The sequence below is a fragment of the Lepisma saccharinum genome, chromosome 3, assembly GCF_977018435.1.
Source record: "Lepisma saccharinum chromosome 3, izLepSacc3.1, whole genome shotgun sequence".
NCBI lineage: Eukaryota > Metazoa > Arthropoda > Insecta > Zygentoma > Lepismatidae > Lepisma > Lepisma saccharinum.
In genome coordinates, this window is record NC_139231.1 from 95093816 (window position 1) to 95113366 (window position 19551).

General features: G+C 40.2%; 1 protein-coding gene and 1 non-coding gene across 2 annotated transcripts in view; one reads left to right on the forward strand and one right to left on the reverse strand.

Annotated features, from left to right (window-relative positions):
* Positions 1–19551, reverse strand: part of LOC145985612 (protein turtle homolog A-like) — an 836473-nt gene that overhangs the window by 481072 nt on the left and 335850 nt on the right. The gene's annotated exons all lie outside the window — the stretch shown is intronic.
* Positions 17046–17120, forward strand: TRNAT-UGU (transfer RNA threonine (anticodon UGU)). Its single transcript has one exon. It is a non-coding gene; the product is annotated as a tRNA-Thr (tRNA).

Genomic DNA, 19551 nt, shown 5'->3' on the forward strand with positions numbered 1-19551 from the left:
TTAAAATTGGTGCAGGTTATTATCAGAACCTATGAAATGGTTCAGAGCCTGAACTGTAATTTGTGGCTGAAAATGTTAAGAAAGTGTAATTTAGGATCCCAAGTATTTAGAACGTATAATTTACGATTGAGTCATCTCTCGGTTCTAAATATATTATGTTTATAATATTTGTTCCTAGAGCATTCATTTCAAACGTGCATGAAAATATGAACACCTTATATTGCACTACACTTCCGTTTACCTTGTTGTTGATCAGCGCACCAACTCGCATCCGAAAGTTCTTGGTTCGAGTCGCCACAAGTGCATGGGCTTTGCATTGTGCGTTTTTTTTTCACTTACGTTATCTAATCGTCCATTAATTGTAGATAAAGGCCTGTGTACAGAACTCAAATGCATCAAGCAATGTTGATGCATTTTGGTGCATCAACTGACACAATTAAAATGCTAATTTTGGTTTGTTTGAAATTAGCTTCTCCATTAATGGATTTTTAGTGCATCACGCGGAACAGTAGTTGATAAAAGTACCCTTTGATGCATTTGCTGTGTATATTTTGATACACCAAAAAATGCATCATCAGCAGTTTATGAACCTTAATGTGTTATTTGAGTCAACATATTTTAGGTTCTGTTCGTAGAATGGTAGAAAGCAACGTGAAGTAACAATATATAATGAAAGTGACTACGCAAAAACAATTGGAATTTCTGTCCGCAATATTTTCCTTGCCATTCAATACATTACAAAACAAAGGAGACAAGGAGGATTCTTAGATCTCCAGAAAGCCAGGCCACAGGTTCCTAGCAAACATTCCGGCCATATATTTTCCACCACGCCATCCCCCTCCCCTCTCTCAGGTAAGCACCTTATCCACGGGTATTTCCCTTGTATATCCACCTTATCACAATGTGGGCTTACCCTTGTGATCCTTGGGTCCGCAGTGGCCGATGTTTTCCCCCTAAGGTGCTGGCGAAATCCCACCCAAGGACCAAATGATACATGTATCTATCACGCGGGCAGGAGGGCCGCATTTCGGAGGTATTTTCCACCCTTCTTCGTATCTGCATATCCCAAATAAGAGGCGGATCAGCAACATAAATCTTCCTTGACGTGTGGTTTGGAACAAAAAAGCCCTTGGTATTCTCAACAGAAAATGGCATATTGATCTTTGGACGCGTATGAATGATGTACATCAATGTAGGGCTTATGTTCTTAGCTATTGCATCCTTTTCCATTGTTGCTCTGGTTTCTGTTGAAGAAGTATGCAAGATAAAACAATATTCTCACACGAGATCATCCACAATGACGTAACTCCATGATGCAAGACATCATTTCAAATAATACTACGTTACTGAATACACGATTCTCACCCATTTTTCCAAATCAGATTCCATCATTTTTTTCCGGCATTTTGAAGTAAATTTCCAAACACACTTAATAATTATTGTAATTCCGTTTAACATTATATTTGTAAATCGAGTCGGTAGCCTGATATTCAAGATATCGCTACCCACAGTTCCGGTTCGAGTCTTGGCGTGGTATTTCTTTGCGAGTGTACCTTCTTAATTTCATCTAATTACACTGGGGAACAAAAAAAGAAAAATATTTTGTGGCATAAAGTTTAATTACAGTTTCAACACACAAAACAGCTGTGATTGCCAATTGTATGATTGGTCAACAGCCATGTAATAGCTGCATATGTGGTGGAAACCGAATAGTCAAGAGTGAATTGCATCTTCCATTGTCATATTACGAATACAATCAACCTTATACAGGCCTAGCAACAATTTACAAATAAATAAATAAGTTTTTTAATGGAACAAAGATTGTAATCACAAAAAGAAATATTAAATTATTGTTGGAAGTTCATTTATATGTATGTCTTATGTTTCCCCCGATTTTGGTTTAGTTGCATTTATTTCATAAATTAGAGCCAATTCAGGAAATATATTATTATATCATTATTCAGCAGCATGAAATCGCCCTAAATTAGCTCTCAAACACTGTGCCGCAATTTGACTGTTCCCCAGTGTTATCATTCATCACTCAGTGTCGTGATAATCCTAAGGAAGCAGAAAAGCTACGTAAAATAAAAATAAAAAATACAAGAACATTAGCGTCAAAATACGAAATTGCTGGTTGTAGCTGCAAGAGACAGCAGTTTTTACTTACCTTGTCTGCATATGAAACATCTGTTATATCGAATCAGTATTTTCCAACATGTGAAAAATGCATTATTACCAAATGTACAGTTATCTGCAATAAAAATGGGACATCTAGATACTGAAATTCTGGCTTCACTGCAAGCACACACACACACACACACACACATTACATATACATATATATATATATATATATATATATATATATATATATATATATATACTGGGTGAGTCTTTTAAAAGAGGCCCCGTGGAAAATGTGCTCCTTGCTTGTAGGCAACCCTGGTACACCGAAGAGAAGAGCGGGTTAGAGAACAGTCCAGGATATCGGTGCCAAGCATATTCGACAACATGACATGACATATCCTGGACTGTTCTCTGCTCCGCTCTTCTCTTCGGTGTACCAGGGTTGCCTACAAGCAAGGAGCACATTTTCCACGGGGCCTCTTTTAAAAGACTCACCCACGTTACCCCCACACCCCCTATACGCCTTCATGGCGTGGTGCTATGCACAGGGGAACACTTTACCTTTTTATATATATATATATCGAAGAGTAAGATATATAATTTCATCCACACGTCCATGGACCAGTTTCTGAGGCGAAAGATTCCGACGTTTTCCAAATACAAACAAACAAAGAAACAAACCGTACAGTGACAGTTTGATGGAAAATAAAAACAAAGATTCCCCCACCCCACACACACCCGCTTCTCCATTTTCTACCCTGCTGTCAGAGGATGAATGCTGAGATTCGAGTTCGGCATCCCGCCCTGCTTCCTTTTTACTTTCGATCTTCATAACTTGTCCTTAGACCAGACAGACTCGCTCCCATCTCGTCATCGGATATTGCCCAGGCTCTCCGGCAAGCCGCGACCGGAAGAAGGGAATGTTTATGTCGGCGTGTGCGAGTGTGTGTGCGAGAGAGAGAGAGAGGAGGTGGTCGGGAGAGGAAGAAAAGAATCTACCAACCAAACATCCCAATATTTCCAGCCGTCTTTTCTTGGGATCCGGCATATATCTTGAGTTCTCTGTTTTGAAGAAAACGTAGTCTTGGTGTTCCTTTACGAGAAGAATGCAAAGAAGGAAAAAGAAGAGAGAGAGAAAGAGTAGGAGGGGCGACAAAAGTGAAAAAGAGAAGAAAAGAACTACAATCTTTATGTGTGGCCCCGTAATGGCGTGTGGCATAAATGTAAACACACACGAGGTTGATTTACCATACTCATATACACCTTTCATCCTTGCCGCTTTATACTCCGACCCGCCAGATAAACCTCATTCCGAATATATCCCCTTATGTTATGCATGGATGCTATCCTGGTCACCGGGACACGTACGTCTCTCCCTGTTCTCAGATCGGGAAGAGAAAAGGGAGTAATATATGGATGGAAATAGAATAAGTTTATTCCGAGTGAGGGTGCTGTGACGCTTATAAAAATGTCTCGATTTGCAGAACAGAGCAGGATATTTCTCTGTAGGTCTTCACAAAGCTTCAAAATTACTTGAGTCCCTGCCGACCTCTGTGGTGTAGTGGTTAGCAAAGCGCGCTACGACGCCAGGGGGTCCAGCTTGGCGATCCCTTCATCAATGTCATCCTATCATCACTCATTCTCATCGTCACATTGACCAAAGGTGGCAGAAAGGTGACGCTAAATATATATATTAAAAAAAAAACACTAGAGCCTCAATTTTTTTCAACTTTATATTTCTTCTTAAATTCACTTCAGAACCGCATTTGTGAAAGGGCGCTCTCGTATACACGTATGGACTGCAGAGCGAGCAGTGATACTGTAGGGTTTGTAAGAGGGACGTAGTGATCGAGGCAGGAGGCTTCGTTAGTCGCGTTCGTGATGTAAAAGTCTCGTCATATGATTCGTAAGTAACAGTGTAGCTTAAGCATGGCAGAGAAACAGAAGTTGGAACTATAAGCCCACATTGTACGTACGAGGGTCACTATTTATATTTTGAGCCTTGGCAAAACTGATTGAAGTTAGGCGAGATTTGACGTTTGCACGGAATCGTCTGGCATTATTGACCATAACGTACTTCAAATGTTTTGTCAATAGCTTCATTTGTGTTGTTTATGTTGCCTTGGAGATTGCGCGACAACAATAAAATGGAATTAACTCGTGAACATTTTCGTGCGATGATTTTTTACGATTTTCGACGTGGATTATCAAGACAAGAGTGCATCGATCAACTTACTTCCACATTTGGCGATGAAGCCCCATCCTTTGCCACTGGGAAACGCTGGTATAATGAATTTAATCGTGGCTGACATTCGCTCACCGACGAGATTCGCGAAAGTCGTCCAAAATCAGTTGTTGTTCAAGAAAACATTGATGCTGTTTTAAACCTAATACTGCAAGATCGTCATGTGACATACTGTGAGATTGAGGCAACTATAGGCATTAGTTCCACCAGCATATATAAAATATTACATGATCATTTAGCTGTGAGAAAGGTATGTTCTCGTTGGATCCCACACAATTTGACAAACACTCAAAAAGACGCTCGCGTCAATTGGTGCAAACAAATGCTCAATAAATACAATCGTGGTGCTTCAAAAGACGTATATAAGATTGTAACAGGTGACGAATCATGGATATATGCATATGAGCCGGAACGTAAACAGCAGTCTTGGGTTTTCAAGATGAACCCAATCCAACAAAAGTTGTTCGCGCTCGAAGCACATCGAAACAAATGGTCGCCTGTTTTTTCGGGGAAACTGGTCATGTGGCAACTGTGCCTTTAGAGGAACGTAGAACGGTCAACTCTGAATGGTACACAACAATTTGTTTGCCAGAGGTCTTCGGTCAAATACGGAAAACAAACAAACGCCGTCAGATCATTCTTCATCAAGACAATGCCAGCTGTCACACATCTCGTCTAACAACCGACTTTATGAACAGTCAAAAATCGAATTGATGGGTCATCCGCCGTACAGTCCTGATTTGGCACCCAATGACTTCTTCTTGTTCCCGAATGTCAAGAATAAATTGCGTGGACAACGATTTTCGTGATGCGTTCAAAACCCATATTATGGAGGTGTCTCAAGAAGATTGGAAAAACTGCTTTGACAAATGGTTCGAACGAATGCAAAAATGTATTGACCATAAAGGAGAATACTTCGAAAAACAATAAAGCAGTTTTCAGTGTCAAATTCCTGTTTTTTCATTGTTAGGCTCAAAATATAAATAGTGACTCTCGTATGTATAAGTTGTATGAGTTTAATATTCCAAGCAGCTCCCAACGTCATCCGTGCTTCTCTTTTTAGACACAGCATGGAGAATTGCGCTCATGGAATAAATAAAGATCGCTTGCCGTTTCTGCAAATTAATATGCAGACTGTTAATTTTTAACGGTAGACTATTGTCAATTTTACGGTAAATTGGGAAAGGGGGGACAAATATTGTGTCATTATAACACCATTAAGCCTTGTTTCCATGATATGAAAAACTCAATATGCTGACCAAGACAGAAATGTGTATATATATATATACACAAAAATTACTCCCCTTTAGACTATTAGAAAGTTGTTTAGACGTGAAAAGTATGTTCCGAAGCATCAAGAGGGGACACGTTTTGTACATTGTTAAAAAAGAGAATGGGATAGTGAAAGGGTAGTGAAGGCGCTGGAAACCATTTGGAATAACGGCTACAGTAAAATGAGGGATAAAACAATGTTAATGAGTGAAGGACTGAATATAGGTTCTAGCCTAAGCCCAGCATTGGCTGAATTCGTTATGAATGAACGGGAAAAGAAAGTGGTAGAAAAAGGAGGCGACATAATAACTTTGTTTTGCAGATATGTGGACGATTGTTTTGACATATGGCAGGACCGAAGAGGCAGCTCAACATATTTGCTAAAGAAATACAAGATGAAGAAAGAGGGATATTGTTATTGTTGGAACACGAAATACAAGAAGACAAGATAAGCTACCTAGATATATTGATGAAAAGGAAGAGAGGACAAGAAATTGAAACCGCTTAACATCAGAAGAAGTGTGCAGAAGGGTATTCTGCCACAAAAGAAGTGATGTAAGTCAGGTGACAAAAATACATTTTATAAAGAATATGGAGGACAGAATCAAGAAAATATGCACGAAAGAATGTGAAATAGAAGGCAAAATAAATAGCCTATGGAAACAGCTGGAAAAGAATGGCTACGAGAAAGAGGATAGATTGGACATAAACAGAAGATGGAAGAAAAGTGGCAGGGGAGGATTGAAAGAGAAAGAAAAAGTAGAAGAGAAAGAAAAAGAGAGACAGTTTGGAATAAGGAGTATGGAGAAGACCACAGAAAAGATATGCAAAGTGCTTAGGAAAGCGGTCATTAAAACTTAAGGGAAGGAAAGGAGACGCATATTAAGAATAGATAAGAATGCAAACAAGAACAAGGAAAACAGAGAAGAAGAAGAGGAGAGGATTATCTACGAAGTGAAATGTAAAGAAATGTCAGAGTGTGTACATATGAGAAACAAAAAAGAGACTGAAAGACAGGTTGAAACAACATAGCGATGATGTACGACTTAAGAGAGAGAGAGAAATGCGATATTTAAACACACGAGAGAAACAGGATATGACAGAGTGGGATGAGACTAAGCAGATAGGAAGGGAGAAGAGGATACTAGTGAGAAAATGAATGGAAGGAGGCCATTAGAGAAGAAAGGTGAAGAAGACACAATAAGAAAGGTGAAGAAGACACAATGAACTGGAATGGGGGACTCAAGATAAAAATGGAAGAAGGTGTTAGAAAGAGTGGAAAGGACAAGAAAGAAAGGAGAGAAGAAGGAAGATGAATGAAGAAAGAAAGGAAACAGGAAAAGAGAGTAAGATAAAGAGTCCAACCACATTCCAGATGAAAGAAAATGTTTAGCTACATCGCCTGTCAGGTGAAAGTACAGTTGACAAGGGAAGGCCACCTGCTAGAATGTTTCAGGAAAACAACTTTCTATAGTATTGGAGGGGAGTAACTTTTATGTATATATATCGTTCTTATTTGTACCTTGTTTCAGTTGTACTTGGTACAGAGTCTGAAGAAGACCTTGCTAGAAGGTTCAAACGTTACTTTTAGTTTATGTTTTATAATAAAATAAATTTATGCCTTGGTTAGCATATTGAGGTTTTTTAAAAAATATTGTGTGTTCAGTAAGATGAGATTAGTCATACCGTAACATTTTTACATATCAACTGAAGTTGAAAGCGGTGAAGTTTAGATTCACACCATTACGGGGTACTGTAGCCTACTGAAAATTTGATAACGTGTTTACCATAGCTACGTTTCAATATCGGTATATTCGTTCTAACATCGAAACAAAAGACGAAAGGAGCAAGGAAATTTTTTATGCAAACTCTCACGTGCGAACAACCGAGATATGCGAGAAACCTTACCATATCACTCACGAAGAGAAAGGGGGAGAAAGTGTAACATTACCCCTTCAAATAGAGACACATTCACATTATAATTCTTTTGTTTACAGCACCATAAAAAAAACTAGGAAGAAGGATAACAACATGTAATAAGCACATCCAGCACGGAAGTCCAAAGGGAGTGATGACGGGAACCCACACCCCATACCAGAAAGCGGGGAAACCAAGCGGGAAAAATAATAGCATTACGCAATAAACAACATGCTGAAACAACCCAACATATGGCATGTCACCACGCACAGAGGTTGTCAAAATTTTATACCGTGCCTCATCTGATTTTCCGGGTCTTTTTGACGGCGAGTTACGAGGTTAAAAAGAAGAGGCTTTATTTTGTTAAAGGGAAATGGTGGTGAAAAGTGTATTCTCATGACAACATGCTCTGTACTTTGCTCTTATGTATTTTTACAATGTATACTTTAGAACGAAATATAGCAGCGTTCTTGTGGTGGTAAGGAATACCTGTATACTGTGTAAGCCAGTGGTGCGTTAGCGTCTCTTCTGAGTGGGCAAATTCCCATACATAATTGCAGATGGGTTCAACCATTAGCTTCGTAGTTTCACGAATGATCACCAAGGTACTGGAGGGTGGTCAATATTTATGATGAAAATTGGCGATTCATTTCTAGGGAAGGAACTTTAAGGTGTAAAATTATGGTTGGGAAAGGGAAAAAAAGGTTCTGAAAAAAGTTTTCAAAATGGTGCAAAAAAAGGTGTTAAAATGACTTTATTCAATGCTCTCCTTTTCTGGGCCTTTTGTATATAATGCGCGCGGACCGCATAGAGAACTGTGGTTCTGCCGAATACGTTTTGTTAAAGTTTGTGATTTCTCTATCGGGTTTGGCTACATTATCTTAGGAACTACTGCGGCAGCAATGATTATATCATACCATTTTACAGCTCTCGTTCTGCTCTACGAAACGAGACTATTCGCGATTAAAATTATCCGATATGCCATCTGGTGAGATTTTCAGGAACCACTCCACGTAGGACACTTCGCTGCGCTTCGCCGTGTTGAAGCCGTTCAAAGCATGGGGAACATGCTAAAAAGAAGCGTATACTGTTCAGTTTTTTGTTCTAAATCATTTTGTGGTTCAGGACAAGTGAAAAGCTTACATGTGTTTTCCACCCCGTGTTATCAACAAAATGAAATGTTTAAATAAATCAGGGAAAACAGAACTGATTGACAAGATTGGCATAACTGAAATGCGGAAAGGAAATTACGAAGAATGTACGAGTCTGTTCACTCTATTTTCCGAAATAATCTTTCGGAAAGATGATTTTATTGCCATTAAAGTAAATTTTAAATTGTTCTTTATGAATATAACATTTTTTTCGAAAACAATATATTATGTATGTAATTTGGAACAGGTGCAAGTCGATTAAGTGCAAAGATGAAAATAGTTGGAGAATTTATTAATGTCCGTAATCATAAAGGTAAGTCAGAAAAACATAATTGACATGTTAATGTTGCTGTTTGATTCAGTATGTCAATTTTCAGCCTTAATGAAATTGTTGTTATTGTTAGTATTATTATCATTATCCGGTGTTGTTATTAAACCAGCCTGCCTCTTTGGGGAAAAAACTGCAACAACATGTTTTCATTTATTTCCTCCCAAGCTTTGCAATACAGGTGAATGGCTTTATTTTCAAATCATTTCTGAGAGCCCCAGTTAGGCAGTTAAAACCGAGGTGCAGTGCAGATGAAACAGCACCGCTTTGAAAAACCAGTGCCTATACATTAGTTTCTTGCGTTTTCCGTGTTATTTTTATTATCATAATTAAATGCTTCGCTCTCAGCACAGCTTCACCTTCGTTATAGTTCCTAGAATTCACATCACATTCGCAATATTTAAATATGACGCGTAGAGTGCCACACACGTAAATTTGCCGTTGCGTAGAAACGAATTTTCGTTTCGTCTCTCTCTCTCTTAGCATCATGTGTTCTACCCTGCTCGAAAACCTTCGCTATTGTTGCCACATTGTCATTCCATTCCTGGACACACTCGCGCAAACATCATTGAAAACAATTGAATAGCGCTCCAGCTCGCGGTTCCCACCGTTCGGTAGGGACGCTAATGTGGCAATATAGCACGGCGTAGTGCTTGCTTCTTTTATGCAGTGCATGTTCATTGGCTAGCTAGTAACTAGTGTTGCCAACTGTAATAATGACGCACTATTTCTGTCACGGAAGGGGAAAAGGCGGTGAGTTTTGTTGGATTGGAAGCACCATATTTTTATTTTATACTAAGTATTTGACCGGTTTGACGTTGTGTGCGTGTATTGCGTGTGTGTATGTAAAAGTGTGTGTTTGCTAATGAACGTTAAATTCCATAATGCCTCCAGTTCTGTCGAAGTTGAAATCAAAAACCTTGCATAGCCAAGCTCGGGAAATTCTAAGCAACGTGCACGAGTTCATGAAGGAGGAAGCCAGTCATGGTGTTAGCATCCCAATAAAGCATTTTGGCAAGAGAGCAGCGAACAGCAGCAACAAATTGTTCATATTTCATAATTTTGGAATTATTCAAAATAAATAAATTATGTGGCTCCAACATCATTTCAACTCTGGCTCCGGCACGTGTTCTTGTAGAAATTGCATAGAGGAGGCTGTCATTTTTGCTGCTTAATGCGATACATATTGTTTTCTGTGTTAAAATTGCCATGCTTTGATGGGTGACCAAGTTCATAGCAGGGCCGGCGGAAGGGGAGGGCGAACCGAGCGGCAAAATTTGAAGAGAAGAAAAAAATAAGCCTATTGAAAACTGTGATCGAGCGAGATATTCTTTTGCGCTGAATAGTATTGAAATAGCATAAGAAGTCTCATTATTTATTTTATATTTTGATGTTTTAGTTAGGAATATATTGATTTTCAATTTTCCGTTGCTGCGTAATGACCGGGGGGGGGGGGGTCGAAATAGAGCGGCATCTGCCGCCACCTCCCAAGGAGGCAAAATGACTAGCGCCGGCCCTGGTTCATAACAAAAGAAAAAGCCGCGCAGCTTATCGTCTAGTGGCAGTATATGTACTTGTTATTGTTGTCGAAGCCGGCATCTTTTGTAAATGTACAACAAAGGCAACCGACTGTCGCAGATCTCAGAGAGGAAATAATAATACTGTTTGAGGAGGAGTGTTATGGTGCAATTGTAGCGGTTTAACACGTTGGCATGTTATTATCTGCCGTTGCAGTTCCATACCAGTGTATACGGGTTTTGGGAGTGAAAAGTTAGAACGCCACCAGTGCATTAATGCAATGAAAAATAATATATACGTATATATTTTTTTTATTTTGTTTGAAATCACTCAAATAAGGAATCGTATGAAGAAGTCTTCTTTGCAGCATTTTTGGTAATTTTACTTATGTGTTAGTTCATATTTTGCGAATTTTTAGTTCATATGTATGTAGCTACATACAAAGCCACTTGTTAGTACATATTAATCCTAGTCCTGGTATAATGCATGACGTTTAAAACTCAACGTTAGATAGACCTGAATTCTCTAATTTTATTGTTGTACGTAACAGCTGTGCATCGGAGCACTGCAGCGATTTTTCTATCTGCTCCATTAGCAACACTGCTTCTTTGGCTGTTTCGCGCATCGCACGGCAGAATTAACTGTGCTGGACTCTAATTTAAACGTTTCTTCCATACCAGCAATGATAACACGCTGCTATTACGTACTACTACTGAATGTAAACAAAAATCTATCCTACGTAGAGCGGCCATATTGGAAGCGACACTTGCGCTCAGGTGGTATTTTTAATCGCGAACAGGATGTAGCTGCTCAAGAAGAGTGAAAATCATTTCTTTTTCTGTCCAATTTTTTAACAAAACATGGAAAAGAAGGAATGAAAAAGGTGCTGAAGCATCAAAGACGGGCTAAAAAGGGGATAAATGTGCTAATCTCACGAAAAGATGCACCAAAGTGTGTTCATTTTACTTGATTTCATGTCCTACATTACATATCTCAAACGATCGGTGTGCAAACAGCTATATTTTTGGAAAGGAGTTGCAACTCAAAATCCGTTCCCTATTCATTACTACCTTGAGGGTGTAAGGAAGTGACGTTCTGGAAAGGCACTCAAATGTCAAACACTCTACTTTGCAACACACCCCGGAAACGGCACTTTTGCAGGATAACGAGGCTATGGCGCCTAGATCCAAACCAATATTAATCCTTTGGATGATTTCTCTTCTATGTCCTATCCATAGGTGTTTCAGAAACTCATCATTTACAGTGTGGAGGCGGGTCTTGCGCTACCACAGAGAACATTGCCAGTGCACTTTTCAGTACAAAAAGCCATCACGAATTAGTTTTTATTCCATTTATATGTGACGAGGAAGACAGTAAGCATATACAGCCACTAAAAGTGAATCAGGGGTCAGAGGTAAAGGAGTTTGAAAAAGAGAAAAGCGCTAGAAAAATGTCTAGTACCAAAATGATCAGGCACCAACATTTATGGCACTAAAATTACCTAGCACCAAAAAAGTCCAGGCACCAAAATATTCACACCAAATTGTCCGACTTCCGTTTCTGATTGTTCCCTCATCCACGTGACATCACCTTCTAATCATGACCAGACTGGTCACCGGACACCAACTATTTGCACCCCATGAAAATTCTACGATTCGGGGATTAAACATTTCACATTTTTTTTTTTTTTTTTTGTAAGGGCGAGACACAAACACACACACCGATTCATGTTATGAAGAATATTTAAATTAAGGAGTTTCGTTAAGACATGTGCATACATACGAGATTTTGCCATTTCTATATGCACTTCAACCGTTTTTGGAGCATGTTCTGTTTATTCTCGCTTTTTCAAGGTGTAAGGAATAGAAGAATGAATGCACAGACGCTTGTTCTGAGGGTAACGTTGTGGACATTGTACTACCATTTAGAAGCAAAAGTTATGGTATTGGTCAGTAGTGGCAATTGAATGCCAAAACTGGGTGGAAGAAGGAGGACAGTTTACCTTTTCTTGATAGACAAGGGTTAGCAGCATGTTCTGTTCGTTGCAAAAAGTGGGACGGAGTAACTGCCACCCACAAATCTTATAATCGCAGTCACTGGTATTGTTATTTGATATGAAATGAACAGTCGTACTGTGACGTAATTTTATGTCACTCTTCCGCAGTGAACAAGACGACTCAACCAAGCTACATAGAGCCTTCTCAAGGAGTGGAAATAACTTGTAAGTATTGTGATACTTAAATACATGAGCCATACATGAGTTTACAAACAAAGGACATAAAAAGAGTTGATATCCATTTTTCAGTTTATCTAGGTAATGCCTGATGACACGCAAAAAGGACAAATATTTTATCATATCACTTCAATCATACTAAACAAGCCACAAGTACAATCATAATTAACGTTATAGACAACACGAAAAGGCTTCCGTTCACTAGCGTACCACCACAAAAGAAAAAAACACAACTGTTCTTCGGTCTCCGTTTCAGATCTTCACATTGAGCCTATAGAGTTAGAAGTGAGACCCCATTGGTAGGAAGTTACATATAACGCATTTTGAAGAACAAAATCCAAATTATTTAAATAACGTATTTTCTTTGTAAATAGATTTGACTGTGGCTAGTTTACGAAGAGATAAACTTTGAAATAGCATACAAAAAAACAAAAAACTCAATATGCTGACCAAGGCAGAATTTATTTTATTTTAAAACATAAACATAGTCTACGTTAAAAAAAATAATAATAAATTCTGCCTTGGTCAGCATATTGAGTTTTTGGTTATCGTGGAAACAAGGTTTAATGGTGGTACCATAGCATACAAGTATACATAACGGTCAAACTTCATCCTTTGCATCCAAACTAAAACGGATTGCAAAATAAATCTTCTTGGAAATATTTACCTATTTCCTTCTCTTCCAAGTAATGTAATAATGAGAGTTGTTAAGGTAAAATGCATCCCTGAAACATAAATTCAACAACCGCAGATAAGATTTCATCCACAGACGATGGAAAACGAAGTCGAAACGCAGAACCAGGTAATGCAATTCCATCCACCAAACGCAACATTAGTTTCCATTTGAAGCTGAAAAGGCACCGAATCAAAAGAGACCGAAATCAGATAACGCAAATGAAATGAACACATGATATCGTTAATTGTTCAAATATTGAAAGCAGGGGCGCGTGCATTAAGCGATAACCGACCGTACCCGAGTTGCCGCGCTGGGCGGGCGGCGTAACACGATAAGTCGCTGCATTGCCGGTTTTCTTCCGTTGTTTTCCACAAAGGATGGACACATTCAGCTGTCTGGGACGATATTGTTGTCCGGCAGCGGACGGTGCCTGCGATAGATATGTGATCCCTGCGTTGCGTCACAGATCAAATTCCTAGGCCACTGACCACTTGGAGCCATGTTTCTGGCTATTGTCTACACAAAGTAATTAGTTGTGTTTTGAATGTTCATAGTACTTACGGAGTAGGTCTTGTCACGGTAGCTAGTGACATCTAAACGCAGTTCGATATAAATTATTGTTTGTCTATTGATTCATTTTATGCACAAACATGAAAGTGTGAGGTTTGATTTATTTTGTGAATAAACTTGTATCCGAGCCAGACGTCGGAAGCTGGGGACGGGTTTTTCTTGAGTGACAGCCGCCGCTTAGAACATGACATATTTGCACCAACACAGAGAAATGGAAGGATTATTTTCGCCGCTACCAGGCTTGAGTCGCAGCGGGCGGGCTAACCCATGTTCACGGATGACCAGAGAGATTAGCTGGAGCCCAAGCCTGCAAGGATCCAGGACGCGTCGCCGACCGCGCCTTTCAAGACAATGGACAGAGGTCATTTCCATCCTCTGAGAAAGCGAAGCGAAGCCACCTCAGCGTGGGTTTCAACGGACGAATTTGAATCTCTTATATATAGGCAGTACTATGATTCCAGACACAGTTTTTACCCGGATTTCACAGAGAGAGCATCTCCGCGCTACACTCTCGCGTGATCATTGTTTTGTGTCCGTGGACTTTGTTTCCTTACGTACCGTGAGCGAATCGCAGATAGAGAGGTACCAGTGTGCGCCTTATTTTGGTGAAGATTACGCGGTGATTTGTTTTTGCCAAGCGTTAACTACATAATCATGGGCGGCTAAAGGAGATTGAGAAGGGAGTCTGTCGACTTCCCTGACCCCGCAACGATGCATCGCCATCTTCCGATGAAGCCAGTCAGCCAACGCCAAAGACGACATCGAAGCCAAACACTGCCCAAAGCCCGAAGGACGTCTTCAGAACGACGCCGATCGAAGCCCGCCACCAGAGAGAGAGATTGAAGGACGACTCCAGAACGACGCCGATCGAAGCCAGAGGGAGAGATTGAAGGACGACTCCAGAACGACGCTTCCAGAACGACGACGAATCGAACCCCGTCACCAGAGAGATTCCGAACCGACGCGTGACCACGTACATCCGACGCTAGTGACAAGAGGAACGCCCGAAGTTCTGAGGAGGTGCAAGTACACCATAACGTCGCAATTATTCTTCGTCGCGATCGACCTCGGAGGACAATTTCGCCACAAAGGAACCGTGTGCAAGTCCCGCGCCCAGGAGAGATGAAGGACCACGCCATGTAGCAGAGTCTGGTACAGTATACTTCAGAGGGTCTCATGTACATGTAAACGTGCGCCGTTAGTATCAACACCGTACAGTTAACGCCGACGTCTCACTTATTCGCAAAGTTACTCAGGAAAACCCAAACCTAACTTCCGCGTCTAAAAATTGTTTTGGTATTGTTGTAAAAAAGGGTAATTTCATGTTCAGATGTTCTAATTTAATTGTCTGCATTCAGGGTTAGAAGCTCCATTTCATTTCTTTAATATTTAGTATAAATTGTCAAAGTGTGCTCCATTTCTTGTGTAACCGACCGCCCCGTCGCGCCATTTAATTTGTCAATAGTTGACTGATGAGTCCTTTTTAATTGTGGAAAGCGTAGTTGTTTTTATTGCAAGGTCGTGTGCGTGAAATAGTATTATTTGTTGCATAGTGGTTTTTAAGGTAATTTTTGCTCGCGCCGACGATTGATTTGTGTATTCCGGCAGCTGGAGCCAATTAAGTTTTTGCATCACTATGTAATTGTGTAGTTGTTCTCATTGGACGAGAGAGGCTTATGTGTAATACCCCCGTCCGAGAAACTTGTATAATGTCGTGCTTACGACTGGGTGCAAACGTTCAGTCGAACGAAAGGTTTAACCACGCCGACCCAATTGTCTTAGTTAACCGCTTTCCGAGGGCTGGCACTCAAGTTAATTTAAAAGAGCACAGGAGCTGGCAGACAAATGCCCTAAATTCACATAAAGGTTTAAAAATTAAAAGGAATGATATGTTAATGAGATCCATGATTTAATGAGATCTATTAAATTTTATCCATACTTCACATGTAAAAATACCTCATGTGTATGAAAGAGAGATAGAGTGAATGTTGTGAGAGTGAGGAGGCTTTGTAAACAGTTGTTGATTGCAATATTTTTTTGTTGTTACAATATATATTCACTTTTTTACCGTTCGTCAGTGTTGTTATTTGACGTTTTTCAGGTACCAGATACTATGCTATTAGTGTTTTATGATTGTTCGAATCTACATATCAAAGGTAAACAAAACAGTGTAACATTTCAAGGTATTAATCTCCGCCCCGCAATAGTATGACAATAAACGACCGTCTCAGTACCGAACTTGATAACTGGACCGTGAGTCACGACCGGTTTCCCGTACACGTAACGACGTTTGGCCCCGTGCCGGGGTATGATTGACACGTCATTTCGGGGACCGCGAGTGCACTCGTTACATTCTATAGTGGTAAAGTAGATTTAATGATTTGGTTAATTTTACTTTACATGTATGCCACTTTTGGCTATTCGCGAAATCAGGATGAGTGATGATATAATGAAATTGATGAAGGGACACTTGCAAAGAACACGCATGGCCAGGGCTGGATTCGAACACGGGATTCCTGGCGTCGTAGTGCGCTGTGCTGACCACTCGGACACGAAGTAATGTCGTTGCCCTGTCTTATGTACGATACCCGGTGGAGGCACATGGCGGTTCAAAAATCACTTTGAACTGTAGGCCCATTCCCGATTAGCCTATCTGTGCAAAAGCGGACTTAAGCAAGCTTCAGCAACTTCAACAAATCACATTCCAGCGCAACTGACGCCCTCCGTGGCGCAGTGGTTAGCACAGCGTGCCCGAGCATGGGTGTTCTTTGTGAGTACCCATCATCTATTTCATCATTTCATTCATCAGCATCGTCGCGATTAAGCCAAGTGTTAGAAATGACACGCTATACTCTATCCCCGGAATCTGTGGAGCAAGGCCGCGCATAGCTGCGGACAAGGGGTGGAGGGGATCAAGTTAGCAGAGCGAACCAGTACACGCTGCTCCGAAGGCTGGTAGCTGCGTTCGATTTCCCCCCTCCAGGCAATCTCGTTCACTCTCACGTGTTGCCTCCCCCATGGCGCAGTGGTAGCGTCTTTGCCTTGTAATCAAAGGGTCCCGGGTTCGATACCCGGTGGAGGCACAAGTGGTTCGGATCCCACTTTAAACTGTACGTCCAGTCCCGATTAGCCTTACTGTGCATAAAGTGGACTTAAAACAGCAACTCAAACTCAAACAAACTCTCACGTGTTCATTGCTGGAACCGTCTAGCGTAAATACTTGGGCAGAGACTTGTTTTTGTTTGCTTATTCCAGAGATACCCGAGACAGAGTATAAATAACAAAAATTTAAATAAAGTAACAAAAAAAATCAAACACAAAGACGTTCTTAAGAGGCAGATAGATTTTGAAAGATAATCGTGTGTGTAGCTTCTTGATGGTCTACGATTGGTATCAAGTATCTTTGTAGTTACTGTATAGGTTGCTATTATAACGTTATGATAGGTATAATTATTATTACAAAGAAAACATGGGCCATAACTTCCAAGAAACTGAATATTAACCAGCCTGAAATCGAACCGAGACCAACCACGCAACCGGGGATGCTCAACATTAACCAGCGTTTTCTAGAAAAATATTAACAACGTTAGACTAATTCATACTGCCCGTTAAATGCCAGAAAAATGCAGGAGTTTAGCAAAGAAACAAAACAAATATTGACACCTCTTCCCCCTCCCCAAAAAACAACAATTTAACGTAAATTTTCATAGTTCACTTCCTCTCCATCGCTCAGAAGGCACAGCGCAGAAGATTTGGTGAAATGAGGTGGAAATGTCTTCATAAATCTTTTTTGCGGTCTGTTTTATATCCTGATAAATCGCAGTCCAAAGCTGCTTTCCCCGCTGATGAGTAGCTACGTTGAAAGTTGAGAAATTGAATCTCAAGCTATCAGTTCTCCTCCTATATATATAGGTCACGGATGCTGGGAGAGGGGGGGAGGGACTGCGCTGTGATATGGAAAGGAAAAACGCAGGTAATTTCATGAGCAATCAGGTTTTGGGTTGTAGCTCTTTCAGGTCTTCAAAAGTCGATATTGCAAAGTATAGTAAGCATTTCCTTTTTCCGAATACTACTAGGAAAATGGATAAAATAATGGAATAACAACCACAAGCGGGATGGGGGAGAAAGAAAATTCATTTTTCGGTTGCTTGAAAACTCTTTCTTCTCCTTCCACTCTAATCGGCGGAGTGATACATCATACGGATTGACTGTGGAAATGTAACTTCGACACGTACAGACAGAAGAAAATTGTCTTCAAAAATAAACCTTGACTGAAGAAGACCGTCAATGGAGACTGTCATTCACTTACTGTAAAAACTGCCGTGACCGTTTTTAAAGTATTAACGGTCACTGCTGAGTTACCTTAATTCATGTAACTTTAATGGCTTCGTTTTAAAACTTATGTTTATGGTTCACGCAATTGCAATTTATAATCATTGTCTGTACTCAAGATAAAATATTCAAATTAAAAGAAAAGAACGGCTGTAAGTTTAACAGTAACGGTGTACCTAGCTTGTCTCCCAAAATGGAATATTTATTTTTGAGTGTATTTTTCAGGATTCAATAACAATTACAGCAATTATTTTCGTTGTCGCCTTGTAATCAAGGGGTCCCGGGATCGATACTCGGTGGAGGCACATAGTGGTTCGGATCCCACCTTAAACTGTGGGTCCAGTCCCGATTAGCCTTTTCTGTGCATAAATTGGACTTAAACCAACAATTGAAATCAGTTATTTCCTGCTGACAACAGGCTGTTGCCATTGGAGACAGCAAGGATCATCTTGCCATTTAATAGGAAACGAAAGAAAAGAATCTTTAGGTTTCATATAATAATGTTAAATGTTTAAAACCTCCAGAATCTTCTTACGCGATCGCATTATGTAGTTGTGTGGATTAGGAAAAGTGAGGTCACTTTCGTAACGTGTCTGCCTGTTTTACATCTGCAGCTTACTGAAGCCCACAATTAACACGTACTCTTATTTCACAAAGTCTCTTTTATAAAAACGACTTTTAGATGTGTTGTTGCCGCAGAGCATCTACTAAGATTACTCAAATGTAGCTGCAGCCGCGTTTCCCCCTCCATGCACTCACTTCTACTCTCACGCGTTCATTGGTCGAGAGCTCTCTAATCACTACTTGCGCAGAGACTTGGTTTCGTTCTCTTGCTGCAAAGATTCCCTGGTCTGAGTGCCATATCGAACGTTTACCAGGTTCGTTGAAATCTCATAGCAGACCAATAGAGAGAGATTCGTTAGTTACTGCAGATGAGGCGAAGGGTGTGCTACCTGCAATTAGAGATGAGAGAACATCACATGTTATTCCTGTAATTTCCTGATTGCAGTGGTGTTGTGATGTATCTACCTCTACGGCACTGAAGGATTAACCCTTTGCTCAGATAAGCTGCAACAAGCTTTCTCAGGTTAGAGTAAAACGAAAGGGCAATATTAATCTTACTAGGAGGTTTAATCCTTGTATATTTGACTGCAAGCTCCAACACAGGTTTAGCCTTTCTCT